At 54.8% G+C, this 23,804-nt stretch overlaps 1 protein-coding gene across 3 annotated transcripts in view; it reads left to right on the top strand.

The window, feature by feature from the left end:
• Positions 1-23,804, top strand: part of EVL (Enah/Vasp-like) — a 138,634-nt gene that overhangs the window by 89,448 nt on the left and 25,382 nt on the right. The window lies entirely within an intron of this gene.

Here is a 23,804-nt window from a genome sequence, read left to right as displayed (position 1 = left end):
TCCTGGTGTCCTAGCCCCACAACAGCGTCAGGCTGACGTTACGTGGGTTCTCAGGCCTGCTGCCTGACTCCAGCTCAAAGGGACATGTTAACAATTTGAAGGAAGAAAGAATGGTGTTCACATCTTCTTGCCTTTGTGAGATCCAGCTTTGTACTGTCGTGTTCTCGAAGCTATAGACCCTGATCTGTTTTACGTGCGTCATCTTTCTTCTGTATTCTAGAACACGTATTTAGGAGAGGTGGGAGGGAACAAGCAATAATCTATTGTTGAATGAAAGTATTTATTCATGTTGTTAATGAACTTTTACTAAGTATTTACTGAGTGTAAGAAATGAATAGATGGCGTCCTTCTGCTTGAGACACGCCTGAGTAATAGATTCGTAAACTGCTCACACCATGGTCGTGGGGAGTGCTCCAGCCAGGTGCAGGCAGGCTACTGAGGGAACGCAGAGAGGGACGTCTGGGCTGCAGTTTGGAAGGGCGAGGAGCTCACAAGGCAGAGGAGGAGAGGGCACGCCAGGCAGTGGAGGGACAGCAAAGGCATCCAGGCCTGAAAGCCCGGCGTATGTGGGAGAGTGCACGGCAGTGTTTGTGGGGGCCTCGGGCACACAGAGGGAGGCAGCTGGATGTGAAACTTCACAGTGAAGGGCCCCAAGGACCTAGAAGACAATGGGCTTGATGCTGGGGGTAGATGGTGGGCCTGGAGGAGGGAGCGGGGCAGGGTAGAGCTAGCAAAAGCTTCTGAGCAGGGCAAAAATGCACGTGGCTTTTATTGGAGATTGACAGCGTTCTCTTCGGAGGGAACACAGAGCCTTCCAGGGTGCAGGTGTCTTGACGTCCACGGGGACGGTCCTGCGGTTTGTTAGAGGTCTTAACCTTGGTAGAGCTAGTCAAACTGGGTTTACGTTTGAGTCCTGGTTCTGCCGCATTCTAGCTGAGTACCTTTTGGACAAGTTAGTTCACTTTCGGGGCTTCAGTTGTCTTATCTGTCAGACGGGGGTGATAAAGGGTTGCTTTTAAGTTTCAGTGGGCAGAGTGTATAATCCTTAGCAGGCTGCCCGACACACAGCAGTCACCCGCCATTGGCACTTGTCTGTAGTGTCACTGCCATTGCGGCTGCTGCCAGAGTCAGGGTGGGAACTCGGGGATGTGGTACTTAGAGGGAGATGGCTTGTATAGATCTGTTGGGCCTCATAGATGGCAGCTTTGGGACGCAATGGAAACCCTAGGAGAATTTTTCTAAGTAAATAAAGAACATGTTTTGAGTATGCTCCCCCGGGGTCATACACAGAATGGGTATGTGTGGAGTGTTCTCCCCACCTCAGAAAGGCTCCAAGGTGTGTGGATTTCCCACTGAAAACTCGGGACACGTGGTGGGGTGCTGCTTGAGCACAGCTGTGTTGAGTGACAGGAGCCGTACCTGAAGCATCGCAGGCACCCAGCACGTTTATGACACTGTTTTCCACCCAAGAGCCTTGTACTTGCTGGCGAAGTGAGCTGGGTTTAAGGTTTCTGATCTCAGCCACCTCACCTGCCCCAGAATGTGAGCGCTCAGCTTTATTTGATCTGTACGAGTGGACACATTGAGGGTCAAAAACAGTTTTAATTTAATCAGAGAGCAGCTGCCCATTAAATAAAAACTACTAGTTGCTTTATTAAATTTACCATAGTCACAGGGAAATTAATTAATTAATTAAGCTAATACACCCTCATTTCCAAGTGAGAAACCTGTGGCCTTTATGAGGAAGTCACTCACCCGTGTCAGCTGGGACCCCCTACCTCCTCTGCCTCCTTTGGGCTGGACAATGTCCTTGTCGGGGCGGATTGGGGTCACTGTGTGCGGGTGGCCACCTGCACCATGAGTAGCAATGGCCTGTCCCAGTTCGTGCGTGGGCCGAGGCCCGAGCTCCTGCTGCTCAGGCCTGACCTTTGGTGGAAGGCGATCCAGGCCCACTGAGTGAGTTTTGCTTTTCCTTCACCTGAGGTGTGCAGCAGCTGGAGATGTGCGGCTCGGTGAGCTTTTTCCAGCACCCCCCACACCCACCGGTCCCCAGAGAGACCGTATCCCTCCCACCCTCCCCCAGGGATGGGGACAGCAGCTTCTGAGACGACAGAGCAGTTTTGCCTGTGTTTGAACTTCACTGTGTGTACTTCGTACAGTGCGTACCTTGTACCTGACCTCTCTCCCTCAACATTGTGCTGGAGGGAGTCCCGCAGGGAATGGTTCATCTCTTTCCCAGGCTGCTTGTGGCTGCCATGTGCCACGTGGATCCACCCACCTCCGTCCATCAGCCACCACAGAAGGCCTCATGCTGCCAGATCATTGTGCTGTTTTCTAGTGAATCCCCTCTGTGTCGGGAAATCCCAGCCTACCCTCCCTTGGTGGGAGGCGGTTCACCGTAGTGAAAAAAGCATTTGTTGGAGGGCAGCCGGATCTTCTATTGAGTCTTCGTTCTGCCACCTGTGGCCCTGGGATAACAGGCCCTACTTCCCAGGGTTGTCATGAGATTCATTTTGAGATGTTGATAAAGCACTTAGCATCCAGGGCCTGGTGTGTGATGGGAGCGCAAATAATATTGGTTCTTTGCCTTTTGATCGTGTTAAACATGGTCATCTTCTGTAAGCTCCGGTGGCCTTCCTGGTAATGTAGGGTTACCGGTCCCACAACAGAGCTGCGGAGGGGACTCAAGGGCCCTCTGTGGTGCCTGGCACCTCGACAGTGCTCCCCCGGCAGGCTTCGCCCCCGGCAGGCCTCTGGGGCTTGTGTCTTCTAAGACTCAGGGACTCTCACGTTGAATCCTGCTGGGCACTTCCCACCTCCACCTCCTCACATGGAGGCAGATACGAGTGGGACCCCTCTGGGGTCTTTAGAGCCTGGCAGAGACGAGACGCCTACATACAAACCTGAAGGTCCCCCATCAGAGCAAACCGTGGGTTCTGAGCCCTGTGTAGTAAACGGTCTCCCCGCCCCCCCACCCCAACTCTTGCCACAGCCCTGCGAGCGGAGGGCCCAGATGACGTCTAGGTTGGAGAGCTGAGGCTCAGGGAGGAAGGCGACTTCCCTGTGATTACAGGGCCAGAGAGTAGCTGAAATGCACAGCCCAGAGCTGTGCTCCCTCAGTAATCTGCGCCATCCGTGTGCTGAAGACCAGCAGAGAACCACGAGCCTGTGCTCTTTCTTTGTCCCTCCCTGCCTCTCCACCACATGGGGCTCACTGTCGGCCAGGGTTCTTAAGGGTATGCTAGAGAAAGAATGGGCACAACACAGTCCTGTTTGTGCTGCCTCATGCCTACGTGAAAGTGACAGGCATGGGACCCTTGGAGGATCTGTTTACTGACATTGTACATTGTACCCACAAAATCGGCTTTTCTTCTGCAACGACTTTTAGAGACTCATTCGTCAGCTTCAGGCCCCACCCAGAGAGCCTAAAGTCAATTCAGCAAGTAAAATAAATAATCACCCTGGAGTTCGGTAGTTTTAGTTCCCTGGGCAGAGGACAGGGGTGCAAAGCCAGCTTGGGGCTCTCTGGGGACCCACAGTCTCTGGGTTCAGTCAATCACTGGGTTATTGGGGCTTTTGCTACAGGAACTGACATCTGGAGGTGGTTTGGGGGGGTGGGAGGAGCTGTCTTAGTGGAGAAGAGCACTACCTCCTCGCAGCCCCCGTCGGTGGGCACGGTGGGTCCTTCCTCGCTGTGGTCACCGTTATCCGTGCAGGTTCCCGCTCTTCACAGAGCTTGGCTCGCACACTGTATGCTCTGCTTTCCTGGGGTTCTGGATGCCACGCCACAGGGCGTGATGGCCCAGGATGGTGTCTGTGCTGAGGTAGGAACTCCGAGTGAGGCTTCTTTGGCTAGTTGGACATCACAGAGTAATAACAGTAGAGTAAATAATAATATCTGTACTTTCTCTTAAAAGCTTGGGCACTTTGCGTTTTACCAGGCTGCCTCTCCCACATGCCCCTCCCCTGCCCTTCTCAAGGAAAGGTCCCCACTGATCAAACAGCTTCGGGTAGGGGGAATGAGGGCCACAGAAGGACCTTGTCTGGCTAAGGAAGTAAGTACTTCCTTACACTCTAAAGTGCTTATAAGTTGGCTTCTATCCCCAGGAGGTAGTTGGGCCGGCTACTGTTACACATGTTTATGCGGCCGGGGAGGCGGGGGCACGGGAGATTTAAAAAGGTGGCGCGTCTGCCAGAGCCTACCAGTGGAACTGAGATACAAGTTTCGGGCTTCCGGTTAGATACCAGTGTTTTTTCTACAACTCTGCCCCAGGAGGTCGGGGAAGAAGGCCAGCTGGGGTGTCCTCACTTTGGGGATCACAGGGACTTGGGCTGGGCAGCGGGCGCGGCACATGGCACATTACCGTCGCTCACAAGGTGGCCGGAGACTCGGGCTTCTGTGCCCTGGGTCCGCATCATTTCGACCCCTGCATCACTGGCATCAGCTCCAGAAAGCGCTTCCCTAGACTTGCTCTGGTGCTGTCTTTAGTGGGAACACACCAATACCTGGGTAAAGCCAGTTACCAGGCGGGGGGAGGAATGTTCACAGGCTGCACTTGGACACCCAGCCAAGCTCGGCTTTCCTCGTGCCACAGCGTATTCTCAGCAGATGCCAGTTCACAGCTCAGTAGCCTGATAAATGCAACAGCTTCTACATGCTTCTGTGTGAGCCTGCTTCTGACCCACCGTGTAACCTTAAACACGGACCTCTCTGTGGACCATCCGGGGAAGGAGGGCTGCAGACCTGAGCAGATCTCTGTAAGTCCTGGCGGTTTTGTGCACCGTGTCGGGCAGGAGTGAGTTCTCGTTCACCGCTGAGGGAACATCATGTCACTGTGACCGTTGCTGGGAGCGGGCAGAGCCCTGTGCAGAAACCGGAGCAGTGGGATGCCCTCTTCACCCCTTGAAGGGCCCCCAGCACACCCGGGAGACAGGGCCCCTCGGCATCTAGGGTCCCTGAGCAAGTCAGTGCTTGGTTATCATGGAAAAGAGAAGATACAGACGAGCAAACAAAAGTGGACTGTAACCCTACAACCCAGAGATGAGTGCTGTTGACACTTACGTACATCATTCCAGACATTTTTGGGTTCGTATGTGAGTGAACAGCTATTCCTTGGAAATAGTCTGCACATCTGTTCGTAACCCTTTCTCACTTAACGCCAGGCTATGGATGTCTTTCCATGCCAAGATAGTCAGATCTTCACATCCTCTGAGTGGCCAGAATAGCACGTCGGGTGCCCTGTGAAGATGCGCCATGATGTCACCAGTCTTTTGCTTTTAAATGTAAAGGCATGTAAAGGCTGTCCCCATTTTTCCCTGTTGTATTCATGTAGTGGAAGGCCTCCTTGTACAGTTACGTACTTGTAAGTGTGCTTTGTGTCTTACAGTGCATCCTTGCACACTTGTCCAGTTGCTTCTTGGCCATATTTCTGCATCAAACAGTATATACATTTTTAAAGCTTTGATCTTTTTTGCCAAAATGACTCCCAGAATGAGTGCACGAGCTGATACTCTCCCTGGCACGTGTGACAGTCACCCTCTGCCCCAGCCTTCCTCAGTACTGGGCATTCACACTCTTGCTAACCCTAGGAAGCACAGGCAAGAGAAGACGGATCCTTTCAGTTTGTGCCTTCGTGTGCTAGTATGGGTGAGCTTTTCTTGAATGTTAGTTGGCAGTTTCATTTTTCTGTTATTTGCAGCAATGGCTGCAGTAGATGCAGGACAGCGTGGCCAAGTGTGAGCTTCCTGCATCTTTAGTCACACCTGCGTGACTTCCCACTCCCAAAGGGTGTGCGTCCTCGAAGGACAGCGGGATCTTCCGTTTGCTTGGGCAGATGAGTGGAGGCAGTCTGGCGTCATGTGGTGGGAATCAGGCATGGGCTAGATCATAAATGCACCTTCCCCAGCAGCCCCTGTGAAGTCGCACCTGCGTCGGCTGTTTCAGGCATCGTTACTGTTCCAGCCGTAGAAGAAAATCCTCACTTGCACTGTCTTTCGTTCCCTGGACCTCTCCTTCCACTGGAGGAACTTGTTCAAGTTCAGTATCTAGAGTCATGTTGGTAGGTTGCAGGGAGATTCCTTGGCTGCTCCTTCAGCTGGCTTCTTGGAGGAAAGGGAGGTCTGAGTTAGAAGACCTAGATTCTGCCAGAAGCTCAGCTGGCAGGTGGGGCGGCTTCCCGGTTAGCACAGGCCCCTCTCACCCTTGCCCCCCTCTTCAAGGGCATGTCTGGCCAGGGTATTTCCCTGCTGCCTGCTGGCCCTGGCACCCACCCTCCTACTGTCCTCTGCTTTAAAAATGGACAGAAACCAGAGGGGCGGGGTTCCGAGGCTCTGGGGTTTGAGGAGGCTGGAAATATTACCATTTTAAATTATCTCAGGAATATTTTTTAAAAGAAGAAAGGATACCAAGGGACGCCTGGGAGGCTCAGTCAGTTAAGCGTCTGACTCTTGATTTCAGTTCAGGACATGATCTTGGGGTTGTGAGATAGAGCCCTGCGTCCAGCTCCGCACTCAGTGGGGAGTCTGCTCCAGGTTCTCTCTCCCTCTGCCCTTTCCCCCTACTCACACATGTGCGCTCTCTCTCTCATATAAATAAATAAATCTTTAAAAAAAAAAAAGGAGAAAGGATACCAAAAATGACAAGAAGGGCACACAGAGAGCCTTCTGATGAGCTTGTGGTCTTTTCAAACAATATGCGACCAGTAGAATAAGGGCACATAGCCAAGGACAAATCTAGAAAGGGCAGACATCACAGCTTAATGCCAAGTTTTTTCAAATATTGCTCCTTCCCTGGGGGTATTTCTTTTCATCTTTACTTCTCCCATCCCTGCCCTCCCTACCCTGCCCATCCAGCTCTGCCCTCCCTACCCTGCACTACCTACCCTGCCCATCTAGCCCTGCCCTCCCCAGCCCACCCTACCCTGCCCTCCCCAGCCCTGCCCATCCAGCCCTGTCTTCCCCAGCTCTGCCCTCCCCAGCTGTGCTCTCCCTACCCTGCCCTCTCCAGCCCTGCTCATCCAGCCCTCCCCTCCCCAGCCCTGCCCTCCCTACTGTGCCCATCCAGTCCTGCCCATCCACCTCAGCCCTCCGCTCAGAAGCCCTCCTCCACCTTCTTAGCTCCCTCCTCTGGCCTGTCTTTATTCATTCCTCCTTCTTTGTGCATCCTTGTGTACTTACCTTTTCTCTCTCACTGAAACTTCCGTGCACCACCCCGCTCCCCAGTCTGCGCCTCTCATGCCCCTTTCCACGCTCCCGGCGCTTCCCTGTCCACGTGGCCTTTGCCGACGTAATGCTCAAGCCTGGCTGCCGTGAGAGGCAGGGTCATGTCTGTCATGTCCCCAAGGCAGCCCAGCGCCTTTGCGGTGCTTCCGCATTCACCGCACCCAGAACCAGCTGTAGAGTGCTGAGTGCCTGAACGCACGCCCCAGAGAGCAGGGGTCGCCCCTTCCTGTCTCTGTGCTCACAGCCAGGAGCCCAGTGCCCTCCCTGCTGGGAATGATACAGGTGTGGGAGCCAGCTGCTTGATCTCCCCATGCGCAGGCTTCTGAACCGTAAAGACGGAAGGCTACTCATCCCATCGTGCCTCGTGGGATGTCCTGAGGATTAGCTGTGCTCATCCCTGTACAGTGCCCAGAGCAGTTCCTGACACACAGTACATGCCTGATAAACATACACTCTTTTAAAACCCACTGTGATCTTTTCAGGGGGGCTGGGCTGGGGACGCGTACGGGAGTTACCAGCCTCTGCAGTCCTCAGCCCCGGAGGACTTTACTCTTCAAGTTGTCCTGTTGACTGGTGGTGGTGGTTTAAGTCTTCCTCTCTTTCAAGCTCTCGCCCGTTACTTCTCACCGTTGATTAGATCCCTGGCCGTGGTGCTCCTTTTCTCCTATTTGTTAGGGAAAGAAATGTAGCCTCTCCCTGAGAAAACCACAGGTGCAGGTAAATTACTCCCACGCTGAGCTATGTGTTTATATTTACTTATATTTAGAAATGAGGTTAGGGACGCCTGCGTGGCTCAGTCAGTTAAGCATCTGCCTTCAGCATAGGTCATGATCCCAGAGTCCTGGAATCAAGTGCCGCATCAGGCTTCCTGCTCAGAGGGGAGTTGGCTTCTCCCTCTGCCTGCCACTCCCCCTGCTTGTGCTCTCTCTCACATTCTCTGACAAATAAATAAATAAAATCTTTAAAAAAAAAAAAAAAGGTTAAAGATGGGGAGGATCTTAGAGATATTTCGTTTATGTTTTTCCCCAGAACTCCGTTTTGACTGTGGAGCTGTTTCTGTGTCTGAAGGGAGGGACGTGGGGGAGTCCCCAGCTCTAGAGAGCACAGACCTCGGTGGGTCATGCTGCAGCCCAGTCTCGTACCTGCTGCGACGCCACTGCCCCCTGCTTGGGTGGCTGCAGCTAGCACCCCAGCCCTGCACATGCACCCTGCCTACCCTAGGTCACCACTGCCCTCTAGGACTCCTGTGGAGTGGGAGGGGCACCCAGCAGGAGCTCAGGAAGTGGGAGGGGCTGTGTCAGCCTTCTGATGTGGCCCTCAGTGGTGTGCAAGGAACACAGTCCCCAGGTCCTCTTCCTCTGGACTGGGACTCAGGAGGCCTGGCTCTGGTCCTGGTTCTCCCATTCACTCACTGTGGGACCTCAGTCAGGCCCAGTGACCTCTGTGGGCCTCCACTCCCTCAGCTGGAGCATGGAGTGTCAGTTGTCCCCCGAGGTCTCTTACGAAGCTAGTGCCCAGTCACAGCCCTTTCTGTGTGGTGCTGGGTGAGCTGCCGTCTGCTCGGGGACTAAGAGGCCATGGTGTTGGGGAAGTCAGCAGACCCAGATGCTGGGCCTGGCATGACACTTAACCGACAGGCGCCCTGAGCCAGTCACTTCCTTTCTCTGGGCCTCCATCTCTTCATCTGTAAGGTGGGTGGCACGTGTGCTTCCCAGCATGGGAGTGCAGGGACGTCATGGGTGTGGACAGTTTCTGAGGCCTTTTGCACAGCACAGGTGGGAAGGTCTGTGTCGGTGATCCGCTTGGCCAAGTCCTACTGACTAAGGAAGATGCCTCTCCTGCTTCAGCGTCTGAGTTCTGGGAAAACTCAACCCTCCAGGAGTTCGCTTGAGCCCGTGGGAGAGCCTGGCCTGGACATTAGGAGTCCAGTTCTTGGCCCAGTCAGCCGCTGCCTTCCGCGTGACTTCAGGCAGGCTCTAGCCCCCGTGTAGTCTAGAGCTGAGTGGCAGGGCTGGACTAGACAAGTAGTTCTCATCAGGGACAGCTGAGTCACAGGGACATGGTGAACAGGGGGCGAGGAGTGCTGGATGTCTTGCAGTGTGCACGGCAGGCCTCCACGTGAGGAATAGTTTGCATGTCCCCCTGAGCACATGGAGGTAAAAAACTTAATTTTCTGACCCAGAACTTAGCTCTGTTTCAAGAAAAGTACTCCTTTTTCCTTTAAGCAGGTTTAATGTGTGCTGAATTTTCTAGAAATGCAACTACCACATACTTCAAAGGAAAATTGTGCTTTAGTTTGTTGGTAACTTTACCAAGAATTGTTTTCTGTTTTGGAAGCACTGTCACCTGTGAGACTGTTTGTCATCCACGCGGCTCCCCTTGGTCATGGTGAGTCTGGGGGCAGGTACAAGCATCGGGCAACCGCGTCTCCTAGCGTAGCCAGGCCTGCGCACTTACGTCCTGCCGTGTGCACTTTATTACGGGTCACTCCTCTGTCTCCTTTATAGTACACTGAAGGCATTATTTTTTTTCTAACTTATGTAGGTAGGTTGTATAACCAATGAATCTCACCGACGATAACACAAGGAACATTATAAAATGTTTGTAATAAAAAGAGGCTATTGAGTCTAGAAGGGTGGGCCAGAAGTTCTGTGAAGATCAGACTCATTCCTTCTTGATCACGGCTGGTGTCTCATATAATTGTCACGTGACAGAGCCAGGTAGATAGCACCATGGCTGTGCCCGTCTTACAGCGGAGGAAAACTGAGCCCCAGAGGGAGGAGGTGAGCCCTTGGCCGGGCAGTAAGAGAAGCTGGATTAGCTCACTTTCCTCTTCTCCTCCCCAAACAAGGAGATGTGGTGAAAACAACATGGCACAGTGGGAAGAACGTCCATTTTGGCACCAGGATCCCTTAGTTGAAGGAAGGCCACTCCTGTTACACTCCTGTGTGTCTCCTCTGCCCACAGTCCTTCACGTCTGACACCAGATGTGTGCGGTTTCCACACACCAGGCAGTCCCGAGTGCCACCTCAGTCCTGACACTGTCCACCAGGAGGTGGCGTCAGACCCCGCAGGTTAAGACTGTCCCACAAGCCTGCCCCACCATCCACTTCAGACACCAGTCAAGCCCAGGTTGTCACCTGTGTATCTGGCCAACAGGCTGTAAATCGGAGGTTCCCACAACCCCCTGGGGTTTGAGTAGTTTGCGAGAATGGCTCATAGGACTCAGGAAAACATTTTACTCACAAGATCACTGGTTTATTATAAAGTATATAACTCAGGAAGAACCCGATGGATGAGATGCCAAGGGCGAGGTGTGGGGAAGAGGGAAGGAGCCTCCATGCCCTCTGGGTGTGCTCTCCCCACACTTGGGCTCAGATTTCTACTCTACTGCTTACAGCAAGTCAGTCCATCTGTAAAGTGGATATAATAACACCCCTGATTGTGGGAGGATTACCGGACACAGTTCCTGTGTCAGACACTCACAGGTGTCCAGTAAATACAGCTGGTTTCCTTCCAGCTGCTCGCAGCCTAATTTCACCTTTTGTCCCCAGGTCCAGTATTCTTCTGTTAGACTACTGGAGGTTCTCTCAGAATTTACCACAATCACCGTATGTTCATCTCCCACTGTTCCAGAACAGTAGGGCCCTAGCGACACTTAAAGCAAGACCCCAGGTTGCTGGGATCCAGCCACCTCATAGAGGGAATTTTTGAGAAAAGCCTCCCCTCGAAGCCACTGCTGGTGTGGAAGACAGATAATTGAGGCCCAGGTGGGCCGATGAGTGGGAACCGGGAGAGAGCCTTGGGCATCGTGAAACAGAGTATACATTCTGCAGCTGACAGAACTGAAGCCCAGAGAGGGAAGGACTTGCAGGTCACACAGAAAGTCAGGAGCAGAGCTGGGGCTGCTCCCAAGGTCTCTCCTCCTAGCCCCAGAGACACAGGTTTGATACACCTGTTCCTTCCTAAAAAAGGGTTTTCTCTGGGACTTAGGACCAGGGGTTCTTTCAGAAGAGACCTGAGGAACATGAAGTCAGTGCTCAGGAGGGCTTGAGATAATAGCTTCGTTTGTCCACTATTTCCCTTTTGGTTCTGAGGCCGATGAGTCAGACATTCCCGGTGGTAGGGCAGCCTGCCCTAGCTGGCAGGTGCTTCCCTGTTCTAGCCTCAAGGAGCCCAGGGCCTCACCTTTCCTACTGTCAACTCAGCACAGAGTGGGGAGACCCCAGACCAAAACAGAGGGTTCACTTCTCAAACTCCCACTAAGACCCCAAGAAACTTTCAAAATCAGAAGATCCAGCAACCTCCAACTCATGCCAAAGTCATAGTAGGTCACCGGGAATGACGGGCAGTGGGGGCAGTTGGGGGAGGGCTGGACAAACTTCATGTTGTGACTGAGCCAGAATGTGTCAGGAAGGGTAGAAAAGAAAGCCCCACAATAGTTATGAGGCCTTACACACAGATTGCCGGGGTCTGGGGCCCATGAACACTTCTGGTAGGCAGCCGTTGTCCCAGAGCTGGAGGAAGGAGCCTCTTCCCCAGGGGGTATACGGGTCCCAGCAGCCGGACTTCCATAGCAGTACCGGCTGCCTGGGACAGCGGCTGTCCGGCCAACGGTCACGTGAAGCCGCATCGCGGGGTCGAAGTCAGGCGCAGCGGGACAGCTGCAGGTAGACTGTCTGGCCTCGGGCAGCACGTCCCTCAGAGCCTCAGTGTCTTCATCTGTAGAATGAGCTGGTGACACCTATCTCAGTGAGATCCAGGGTGTCCCCAAAGTGCAGTGCTGACGGCAGGAGCTGAAGGCTGGCTGTCTAGAAATGAGGAGTTCACGCCTCATGTATCCAACTCAGTGGTAGAGGGCAGGTTTCCTTTACAGGCCTGAGGTGCAGACTGGACCCAGGAATGCCCCAGAATGTTAAAGCCTTGTGTTGGAGGGCTGGGCAGGGGCTGGAACAGAGCAGGAGAGTGTGGAAGGCAACTTTGTTTATAGTTTCTGGGTGGAATGCAGTGAGTCTCAAACTGTTATTTTGAGGAGTTCCAGGGGTCCAGCTAGGTGTGCCAGGGAACTCACCCTGCTGCAGCTGGAAGTGTTCTACTTTACCTATGTTATCCATTTGGGTTCTGAAAACAAAAGAAAAAGAAGAAAAACCTGGTAGCTTAGTGGAAATCCACATGGAGTGAATTAAAACACATGACGAAGGATGTATTTTCATTGGCCTCAAGGAATGTAATGGAATAGCCTTTCCTCTCTTGGTTTGCTTGTAACATCATCGGTACATTCCGAGATCTGACTGTCCTGGTGCTGGACGAGCAGTGTTCTCCTGGTTTTCCCGACGTCCCGTGTCCTTAGCCGATCCCTAGAGCAGCAACGACACACGTGGGAAGGAGGCCCAGTCAGGGACTTCTTTTTTTTTTTTTTTTTTTTTTAAGATTTTATTTATTCGTTTGACAGAGACAGAGACAGCCAGCGAGAGAGGGAACACAAGCAGGGGGGTGGGAGAGGAAGAAGCAGGCTCCCAGCGGAAGAGCCTGATGTGGGGCTCGATCCCATAACGCCGGGATCACACCCTGAGCCGAAGGCAGACGCTTAACCGCTGTGCCACCCAGGCGCCCCGCAGCCAGGGACTTCTAGACACCCCTTCTTCTGGAGACGGGGCCAGCTCCATTTCTCCACATTGTTCCTCCTCATGGCTTCTTAGACTTGGGGCTGAATTTCACTTCTCGTAAACATTTCTGTGGAAAAATGACCTTTTTCCCTTAAGAAAAACACTGGGCTGTCTTCGTCTCCCGCCTGCTGAGGCCGTTGGCACTCTCTGCCTCACCTCTGACACAGCAGGGCCCCACCTGGATGACGAACTTCCTTCCGAGTCCTACCCCCTCCCTCCTGACTTCCCTCTGGTGGCCAGTTCCTGCGGAGCGTCTGTGCTCGAGATTCACAGATGGCCGCACATCCATGCCGCACGCTTTCAGGCCCTGCTCCTCCTGTCGGAACGTTCCCCCTCGATGAAGCCTTTCCAGCCACTGTGGCGGCCTCATCCGCCCCTACACCCATGCTTTCCTTCTGCCTCCATCACCAAGGTTCACACCCCTTGGCATTGTCCCATGGGAATCCAGTCGGGTTGGGTGTCATTAAGTGTTCTGTTTGTCTCCGGACCCTCAGAAACCAGCACACTGTCTAACTTAGGCGCTCTTGCTGTATGCATACCGGGTTGAGTGAACAGATCAAGACCCAGGGGCTTGCCATGCATTGGCACTCAGCACAGGCCCCCAGTCCCATGCTCCATTGCGCCAGACAGCTTACACCGACGAAGGTGTGCACCATGCCCCACCCCAACAAACCCTCTCATCCCGTATGCTCGCTGTGTGTCCCCTGAAGGCTCGTAGCAGGACCCCAACTGGTCAGCCTCTCTTCCCTTCTTCAACCTGCCCTTCCTGCTGGTGCTGCCAGCATGACCTTTCTGCAGAACGGGGGTCAGGTCGGCAAGCCCTGCTTACGTTCTCCCCATCCCTTATGCGTGAGTTGCACCAACCATGCTATGCTGTCCCCTCTCGGTGCTGCAGTACTTGTGGGTCCTTGCCTGTGTGCGTGCTGCCGGCCCACCCCCCACCCCGTGCTGGGGGAGCCTCCCGGTGCCCCCGTGCACCTCAGGGCTTGCTCCGTGGCTCCCAGCACGTCGTCATCGTCCCACTTGGGCTAGACTGTGAGCCCCTCGAGGGCAGGCATCTTGCTCCTCACCTGTCCAGTGCCCTGGAGTGGGGGAGCTCGCCGCTCCGTTCCCGTGTCTGTGTTGTGTGCCTCACGTAGCCTGGCACTTCTGCCATCATCACGCCATCATCTGCAGACCAGGACAGCATTCCTGAACCAGCATCGCTCGCAAGCCTGTGAAACTGGGCGCAAGGTGAGGGGTGCTATCTGTGATTGAGGGACATGGCAAATAGAATTGTCTCACACAGAAATCGCACCCGTCACCTTGGCCCGCCTACCACCATCTCTGAACAAAGGAGCGCACCTTCCTTGGCCAGCAGCCTTGTGTTCGAGGACCTACGGGGTTTGCGGCCCTGAGGTGTGTGCATGTCGGACGTGGAGTCAGGTGGATCGGGGTTCAAACACTGCTTATGCCACGGGTGTGCCCTGGGGCAAGCCACGGTGCTTTTCTGAGACCGTTTCTCCCTCTGTACGACAGGCTCATCCTACCTACCTCACAGGGTTGTTGTGAGGGTAACGGGACATGGCGTTCCTGAAAGTGCTTTGTCACCTGGAAATTACTGTAACAATTTGAAGTTACCCTTTTTTCATATGTACGAAGTTAGCTAACAATATCAACTGCAGTGATGCTGACCGCCCTGCTTTGGAACACAGAGGCCGGGCTCAGGACTGGGATGGTCAAGAGTGCGGGGGGGGGGGGGGTGTCTTGAACCCGGCTGTGGCGCTGGGACTGGGGGGGGCGAGTAGCCGAGGATGAGGATGGGACACAAGCAGGTCTCTGTGGTTTGGGACTTCAAATCGAGGCTTTGGGAAAAAGCTCTGCCTGACCTTGGGGTCTCCCTCTGCCGCTGACAACACTTTGTATCCTTCCTGGGGGCCCCTGATCTCCGAACATCCCACCATTGTCTTCCTCTAAAGAGCTGCTGGCTGGTTTGCACTTCACTTCCTGGAGAAGAAAGACCCCCTCCTACCAGCCCCAGGATGTTCTCCCTACCACTAGCGGGCAGATTTTTGGGGGGCTTTTGGTTTTCCGTGGCTGTGGCCTACACACCAGGGCCCAGTCGGGCCTTGGGATGCTGCATGGTCTGCCTCGCCGGTTCCTGCCCTTACGCCTGGGGTTGGGGCATGGTGATTGGCAGAAGTGACACAGACCGGGGGCAGATGACAGGGTGGCAGGCCCGCACCGCTGGCCCGGCACACGGAGCAGCCGGGCACCCTTGAGCAAGTCACCGTGCCACATACGGCCCCAGTTTCTTTATCTTTACCACTTACGCGTAGCTGCCTACCATGTTGTGGTGAGACCCAGTGACACAGTAGAGGGGAATGTGATTCGTCCGCTGTAAAGTACCGTGAGAGTACGAGCAGCGTGTCATTGTGCCTGGAGCACCCGGTCCCAGAACGCGGTCCTAGAACCTTGCCCCTCAGCAGTGGCAGGGTCATTACCCTGGTGTGGAGAAGCGGTGACGTGCCCCAGGGGCTCACCCACCCGCTCCTCGAGGAGAGGACGTGCCCCGTTTTCCCACGTGCCGTCATGCCCGCTCATCCCGCTGGGTCTTCACAGCATCCTCTGGGGCTGGCAGGGAGACGTTAGGATTGTTGTCCCCACTTTAAAGATGAGGAAATGAAGGCTCAGAGGAGTAAGTGAGTTGCCCAAGGCCACACTGGGGAGAGACATAGCCCCAGCCTCCTAACTGCCAGTTCAGGTCTCTCCCGTCGCACGGGTTGCCTCTCAGAAGACACGCTCATCAGCTGGTGGCCTCCGTGCTTTCTACGTGGCTCATCGGTGGATGGTTACAGGCACTCAGCCTGGCCCGTCTCTGTGGCCATACGCCTGTGTCTTCTGAAGGAAGTCAGTTCATTAGCACCCCTGTTCTGTTTCCTCACCTAGCATCTATTTCTTTCCTAAAGAATGATCGTTTCACAGGTCAGCTTTCTGCCAAGTTTAGCTCATACAGGATAGGAGCCAGCTCATATCTCTTAGCAAGTAACCATTGCAAGGACTCAGGAACCCAGGTGCTGAGCTTGAAGTACGACTTGCAGTTTCTGGAGTGGCCCAGGCATGAGCATCTGAGGCCCTGCCCCCACCGGTGGTGCTGCCGCCTTCATTCAGCCATTGATTCACTCAGCAAACAACTGGGTTTTCACAGCGGACACCTGCTTGATTTGCCTGCCTCTCCGCTCAGCCCATGATAGTCTGTTCTTCACGTGCAAGCAGATTGCTCTTTTCAAGTGTAGTCTAGCTCAGGTCAGGTCAGCCTTTGCTCAAGACTCCCCAGAGACTTCTAGTCTTACTCAGAATCCAACCCAAATCCTTAGCAAGGCCCACATAGACTAAGCCCTGGCGCCTTCCGAGCCCACCTCCCCCCCACTCTGTTTCACCCTCTGACTTCCAGTCTCTTTGCCTCCTTGTTGCTTCCCTGTGCACACCACACATGCTCCTGACACAGGGTCTTACACCTGATATCCCTTTGGCCTAGAATGTTCCTCCCTGAAATAGCCTATGGCTCCTTCACCTCTGCTCATATGTCACCTAATCATCACCTGCAATTCAGTTCTCGTCCCTGCTGTGTTCTCGTGACATGTATGTGTTTGTCATGTAACTTCCAGGGGAGCAGTTTATATGCCTCACGTGGCGATGCTTGCGTGATGAATGAATGCACAGACATTTACGGAGCACCCGTTCTGGGCGGTGCCCAGCACACGAAGATGAGTAAGCAGGTTCCGGGGTTCCTGGGGCTCAGGGGGAGAAGGGAGGCTTGACAGCACAGCGTGGCAGTTGCTATGGCAGAGGGCAGGCAGGGCCTGTGGTAGAAGAGGGAGGAGGCCTGGCACGTGGGCTAAGGTGGGGGATGGGACGGGGCCGGCAGGCAAGCCTGATCTGAGTCTTCAAGTGTGGGGAGAAGTTTGCCAGTGAGAGAAGAGAGAAGCAGTTCCGAAGGGAGGCAGCTACGTGAGCAAAGCACAGAGACTTGCCAGAGCCTGGCGCCCTTCACAGGAGCACTGCCCGTCCCAGGCGCTGTGGGAGACGAGAACGCAGACTAGGCCAGACCAGGTCCTGAAGGACAGCCTCTGAGTATAACATTCTAAGGTGGAACACTCGCCCCGGAGCTGTGAGGAAGGAGTCTCCAGGCTCAGGCCTTCACAGCCTCCTCTCCCTGCCAAACAGATGTTCAGAGGTGAAGAATCACAGCCCGGCTTTCTTTGCCGGGGCACCATGGCTCTGAGCAGGGGCCCAGCAGATTCGCAGTTGGCTTGCAGCTTCTGCTCGCAGAGGCCTGGGAGCTTCAGGCTCCGCCTGCCCCGCTTCTGAGCAGCTCTGTCTTCTTCCCAGTGGAGTCCGTGAGGTCTGCTCTGGAGGCTGGCCTCGGTAAGCACAGTGCAGACAGCACCCCTGCGTGGCACCCAGGTTTAGCGTGATACAGGCCCTGTTTGCACTGGCAGAAAGGTGTAGCTGAAAGACTCCTGGCTTGAGCCAGCTCTACCACCGATTTAGATGGGTGATTCATGCCTCTGAAACTCCATTTTCTGATCTTTTACATGGGGCGATAATAACAGCTTGTCGCATTGTTTTGAGAATTCAACACGGTGATGCGGAAGCATAAATATAGGGTGTTGCTCTTATTCAAGGGGCTCGAAGTCCAGCAGGGGCACAGACCAGCACCTGCACGGCTCTAATAAAAGGCAGCCTGGGCGCCAGGCCGGGCAGGGCTCACAGGAAGAGCGTTCCCTGTGAACATGTCACGAGGTGCCTCTCGCAAGCCCAGGGCAGGCCTCAGAGGATGGCAGGCTTGTGGGGCAGAAGTGGGGACATGCCGTGTCGCAAGCAGAGGGACCACCAGGGAGAGGCAGGAAAGACAGAAGCGTTTCAGGAAGATGCAGGTGACCCACTGAAGAGCAGCAGCTGCTCGGTGACAGGGCCCCTGGGGCTAGGCCAGAGTGCACGGGTGGGCCGGGAGCGCTGGCCCGGGCCCGCCCCTCCTGTGCTGGTTGTGGTGTGGCCCAAAGTCCCTCTGGACTTCTGCAGATTTTGTGTTCTACTCCGTGAGCTTATTTCCTGAGCTTGAATTATTTACCTTTCAGTAAACCTGATACTCCAGGTGGTCCATGTTCTCCATTCCTCCACATACCCCCAGAGTACCACCAAGCTGTTGGGGTGCCCACCCCCAGTGGGAAGGGCCTGCTGCAGGTGTAGGAGCCCATCTCAGCTTAGGAGCAGAGGGCAGAGAGTAGACCGGCCTCAGAAGCAGAGGGTAGAGTGACTGGCACAGGGGGACTGCTGGCCACCGGGTTTGACCCTGGGGACTCAGGCATAGCTGGAGATTAGCCAAGCCAGGCGCCACTAACGGAATGTTCTGACGTGATCTAGTCTAGAAATTACTTCCCTCTATTGCTTTCCTCCATCAGAGCACAAAATTGGGAATAAATACCTGTTGAAGAAACAAATATATTTCATCGAGTAGTTTGCAGAAGGCCTCATAGACCGCATCAGCCAAGCCCCGGGTTCGTTCTTTTTTTTTTTTTTTTTTTTTTTTTTGAGAGAGAGAGAGAGCGCAAGCTGGGGGAGGGACATAGGAGAAGCAGACTTCCCACTTAGCAGGGAGCCTGATGCGGAATTCGATCCTAGGACCCCAGAATCATGACCTGAGCCGAAGGCAGACACTTTACTGACCAAACCACCCAGGCGCCCCAAGACCCCAGGTTCATAGATGGAGAAACTAGTCCGGAAGGTTAGACTGCAGAGGCGGTGCTCAGATACAGCTAGCTACCTGTCTGCCCGTGTTTGGGAGCACACAGCCTTCTTCTCCCTTTTGCAAACACTGCTACAGAGACTTCATTACTGGCCTCGCGGGGCGCCCAGCGTCTGGAGGCAGAGCGGGCAGCTCAGCCAGGGTGAGCCCTGCTGGTGGGTGTGAGCCCTGCCCCGCTGGGAGGGCGTTCAGGGCTGCAGGGCCATGCAGGGAGCCTTCCTCAGGTGGAAGTCAGGAAGAGACTGAAGCTGAAACAGAATTAGCACGTGGGTCCGATGGCCCTGCAGCCTATGCTTGTGTGGCCTCGCCTTCCGTTCCTCCAGCTCCTTTTCCCTGACAGGCACTGCTTTTTAAGGAGAAGTGGACCATGGCTGGCGGGCAGGCCTTGAGCTGGCTTTCTGATTCAGCACCCAGGAGAGCCTGCCCCGACGGCCTCTCCTCCAGGCAGTTTCTATAGCGTCACCATCGCGGAGGTGGCAGCCTGGGATTGGAAGCTGCAGGACCCGGTTCTGGGTCTGACTCTGTCACTCACTGATTTGATGTAGGCAAGTTTTTGTTTTTGTTTTTGTTTTGGGGTGGTTTTTTTTTTGTTTTTTTAAAGATTTTATTTATTTATTCGACAGAGACAGCCAGCGAGAGAGGGAACACAAGCAGGGGGAGTGGGAGAGGAAGAAGCAGGCTCATAGTGGAGGAGCCTTATGTGGGGCTCGATCCCATAACGCCGGGATCACGCCCTGAGCCGAAGGCAGATGCCCAACCGCTGTGCCACCCAGGCGCCCCTGATGTAGGCAAGTTTTTAATGTCTAGGGCCATCCCTGGCCTGATGGGGTAATGATCACACCCCTCCTGGAATGTGTCATGAGAATTTCACAGACACTAAATGTCGCTCACGCGGGACTACCTACAACAGAAAGCGAACCGCACCGGCGGGCCGCACCGCGTCAGACTTGAGGCTGACACCCACACGTTATTGATCCGCACCCCAAGCCAGATGGTGCTTTTGTTATTTTTCCGGTAAGAAAACAGAGTTACGGTAACCCGTCCAAGGCCAAGAGTAAGGGACAGAGCCAGGGCTGCGTCTGGCTGTAAATGACTTCAAGTCCAGGCGCCCAGAACAGTGCCTGGCATGTGGTGAGCACGTAGTACACAGTGGGGCCACTGTCAGCACTGTGATGCCACCTGTCTAGTTCAGCCCCGCGGACAGGAAGATACAGTTCCAAAGACAGACCGTGACTGGCTAGCCTCAGGTCTCAAAAACCCTTAGAAGGGATGTCAGTTGTTTGGGGAAGTATCGGGACAGGCAGGACCGCGTGAGCCCTGTGTCAAGGAAGAAATAGAGGGGGAGATGAGGTGCCAGCTTTCAGGCGACCCTCCCAGGTAGTGTCTGGGGAAGAGGGAAATGCCAGATTCCTTTGAAGTCCAGTGTTGTCCCTTACAAATGTGTGCATATGTTGCATATTTACATTTTAGGCCCAGGAAGAAAAGAGGGAACAGTCAGTATCCACCACAAGGGAAGATGGTAAGGAAAGTGGGGTCTGGCCCAAGTAAGTCACTGGCTGGAAAATAGGGAGCTGGAGAAGGCAGTTAGCGGCTGGGCCAGGCAAGTTAGAGCATAGGAGGCCCCAGGTCTGAGAGTGAGGATTTCCCGTGGGTGCTGGTAGGACCTGCTAGGGCCCTGGCTGGGGATCTGCATGGAAGAGCTATGCTTCCTGATGTTTCGTCTGCAAAAATGGCTCAAGAGAAGAAGTCTGAGGCCGAGAGACCCCCCAACTCGAGAGCATGAGGCTGGGGCCTAGACAGCCCAGGGAGGGCAGACCTGAAGGGCAGTTTTCCAGAGAGCCAGCATTTCCTGGAGACCAGTAGAAAGCACAGAGTGGAAAGCCAAGTCGGACTGGGGCTGTCCAGTTCCCACCGGGAGACTGTGCTGCGGGCTTTGGGCTGGCCATACAAACGTGCTCTGCACTTCCTGCCGGGCCATGTACTGGGTGCTCGGGTCCAAAAGGGAGAGGCATGGGAGTTGCTCTCGAGCTCACAGTTCAGTGGAGTAAACAGAGGAGAAACTCAGGTATTGGCAGTGGGTGCATTCCCTGGGGCATAATGGCACAGGACGCTACAGCAGAGCGGGTGGCAGAAGGAGGGGGAACGTTCCCCACACGGCCACCTGAGGAGCCAGGGAATGCTAACCTAACCTGGACTCTGTGGGTCCTGGGGGTTGCCAATCAGGGAAGTGCGGATAAGTCTTCCCTGCAGAAGGAACAGCCTCTGTGCCCACGGGTGTGATGACAGGAAGGGGTCCCAGGGCAGTGGCAGAGATGCATGCCTGCTGGCAGGTCCAAAGACGGAGCTCTTGCAGGCCTTGGAGCTGGTTGGGCTGAGAGAGAAACCAGGAGTGGCGGGGATCGGTTGGGGGGAAGCAAACATGATGGCAAGGAGGGGAAGCATGAGGAACAGCAGCCAGGACGCCGGGGGAACAAGGGGAGAGCAGGTGGCCCAGGCAGACCGTGCCCAGGCTTCTGCCTTTGGCCGCTCACCTGTTCCATTCTGGCTCTGTGCCCACCCTGCCCCATCCCATTGCCCACAGGGGACAAGAGGGGAGCCACGGCGGGGGGGGGGGGGTGTTCTTCTGGCAGACACCTGGTGTTACCAAGGCCTGTGAGTGCTGACCCCACAAGGGGTCTGGACACTTATCCACAGCCCCCAGAACTTGCTGGAATCAGGTAGGCAGGAGGGTTCTGATAGGTTAGCTGGGAAGCCTCATTAAAGATTGAGGCAGTGAAGCCCATTTGACGGCTGACTGGCGTATCAGTTTCCCACTGCATAAGCCGGACGGCTGAGGAAGGAGAGGTAAGTGGCCGGGATGCGAGAGGCGCCCTCCTGCACTGCGCCCGGGGGCCTGCCCGGAATGGTCAGCAGAGAGTGGACCTTCCACTGCTTCTGCTTCTGCCACTGCGACTGCACCGTGCTTTGCAGAGTGAGCTGTAGGTGACGGGGCCCCTCCTGCTCACAGGGTGGGAAGGGGGCCTCCTCCAGTCCTCACAGGGGACTCCTCACAGGCCTCTCCTCCCTGTTCCTCACGGGGGGCTCCTCCCTGCTCCTCCTCATGGACCCCCCCGCTCCGCGCGCCTCACGGGCCTCTCCTCCTGCTCCTGTCTGCTGGGGTGGTGGGCATGAGCTCTGGATCTTAGGACAAAGCACCCATTAGTGGCTGACCAGAGGGTAAGCGCTGTTTTGCACTGAGGACTTGCAGAAGGGTGGACCGAAGCAGCGGTGTGCGGACTGGGCTCTGGAGACGTGGGCTCCTGTCCCAGCAGTGCCGGTCACTCGAGGTGCGTATGGCCTTGGGTGCTTGCTCACCCTTTTGGAACCTCAGGCTCCACGCCTATAAGGAGGTCCGATAGGCCCCGCCCTGGATAGTTGAGCAGATTAATAACCAAAACCATGCAAAGGCACTTTGTCACGCACACTGTAAAGGTGTGACAGGTTTTTATTGTACTTCATTGTGTTTGAGATTCTTTTCAAGGTTTGTTATATGTCCTGAAGTGAGCTTATTAGGAAAGGGAGAGAAATTATTTCAGCAGGAAAATAAGTGGCCTGATACATAGCCTGAGGGGGTAAGGCAGGCTGGCGGGCAGTGTCCTGGCCTGGGAGCCAGGAGCCTAGGTCCCAGCCCCACTTTTCCCGTGAGCAAATCCTCCTTTTCTCCAAAGCTCCCGGGCCTTCTGTGCAAGGACACGGACAGGGAGGTGGGGCTGCTGCCACCACAGGCCTCCTGCTGCCATTGGCACGATGCAAAGGTCTGCCCTCTAGACTCCAGGTGGACACTTCATTGCCAGGACTGGTAGGTGCTTCTCCCTGTGTGGCCTAGGCCTTAGCTCCCTCTCTGAATCAGTCCCTGCATCCGCACTGGCTGCCCTTCCAGGACTACAGGTCATTCAGACACTGGCCTCTTTGATGCAGCTTTAGGCATTGGTCACCATGGGGTGACGGTTGAACCATCACTGGCAGGCTCAGGAATGAGGGTCTGTTACAAAAATCCAGTGGGTGACACAGCTGCCTCCAGTGATCTGACTAAAAGAAAACGAGCTGCCTCACATATCAGCCCACTGTGAGCCTCGGTTCATGAGGAAGGCCTAGGTAGGAAAGGCACTGGAAGATTCACCCAGGGTAACTTCAGGCAAGCAACTGAACCGTCATTAGAGCAGGAGGTGGCAGTCAGGATTGTCTACTGCCGAGCCACCTTGGCTTTGTAAGCGCGTAAGTGGGGAGACAGCTGCTTGTCCAACTAGAGCCCTGGGCTGGGAGACATTTGTCCTGGGCGCTGGTCCCAGCTCTGCCACCAATTCTTGTGTGGCCTTGGAGAAGCGACTCTGAAGGCTCAGGCCCAGATCACAGACTCCATTCCCACACGGACGCTAGCTTGCTCAGCAGTGGAGGCCTCGAAATGAGAGGGGAAGGAGTGCTAAGGCGTTGGTCTGGGAAGGCTGCCTCCATCTCAAAATGCCTCTCTTAAGTCAATGCAAAATGCAGGGGCCCTCGAGAGAGAGGGGAAGGAGCCAGCCAGCGAGATGCCAGAGGGGAGGAGGGGGCCTTGAGGGGCTTGGGACTCTGCCCAGCCCAGATTAGGTAGCTGTCGTTTGCTGGCCAGAAATGCCATCAAGCATCACTGAGCAGGTGCTGGGTCCTTTGTCCCTGGCACTCCTGGGATCTCAGGTTCCATCTTTCCAGGAGGCCCAGGGGATGCCTTTCCTATAGAGACTAACTCGAAACCTAGCCTGTCCCTTCTGTCCCAGAGGAGCTGGGGGGCCAGTGTCCCAGAGCCTCATGAATGTTAATGGACAGGCAGGAGGACAGCCTCTCTCAGAAGGAGGCGTCAGCAGTGCCTCGGCTTAGCTGCCCACCTCAGGCTGTATAATTTAAAGTGGGGTGTCTGGGCCAGGAGCTGTAAAGGCCTCCACCTGCCCTGCACCACTGGACTCATGGGGATAGAGTCACAGAGTCCCCACTCGTTCCCTCCGTGGGGACTCTCAACCATGTGTTTCTGTATTATAAGGTAACACATCCCATTTGTACATAATCTGGAAGTTCAAAAAGAGAGAAAGAATCCCACAATCTACAGATAACCACTATCC

The sequence above is a fragment of the Ursus arctos genome, unplaced genomic scaffold (assembly GCF_023065955.2).
Source record: "Ursus arctos isolate Adak ecotype North America unplaced genomic scaffold, UrsArc2.0 scaffold_25, whole genome shotgun sequence".
Taxonomy (NCBI): Eukaryota; Metazoa; Chordata; class Mammalia; order Carnivora; family Ursidae; genus Ursus; species Ursus arctos.
The sequence above is the reverse complement of the archived record's forward strand: the minus strand, read 5'-3'. Positions and strand labels throughout refer to the sequence as shown.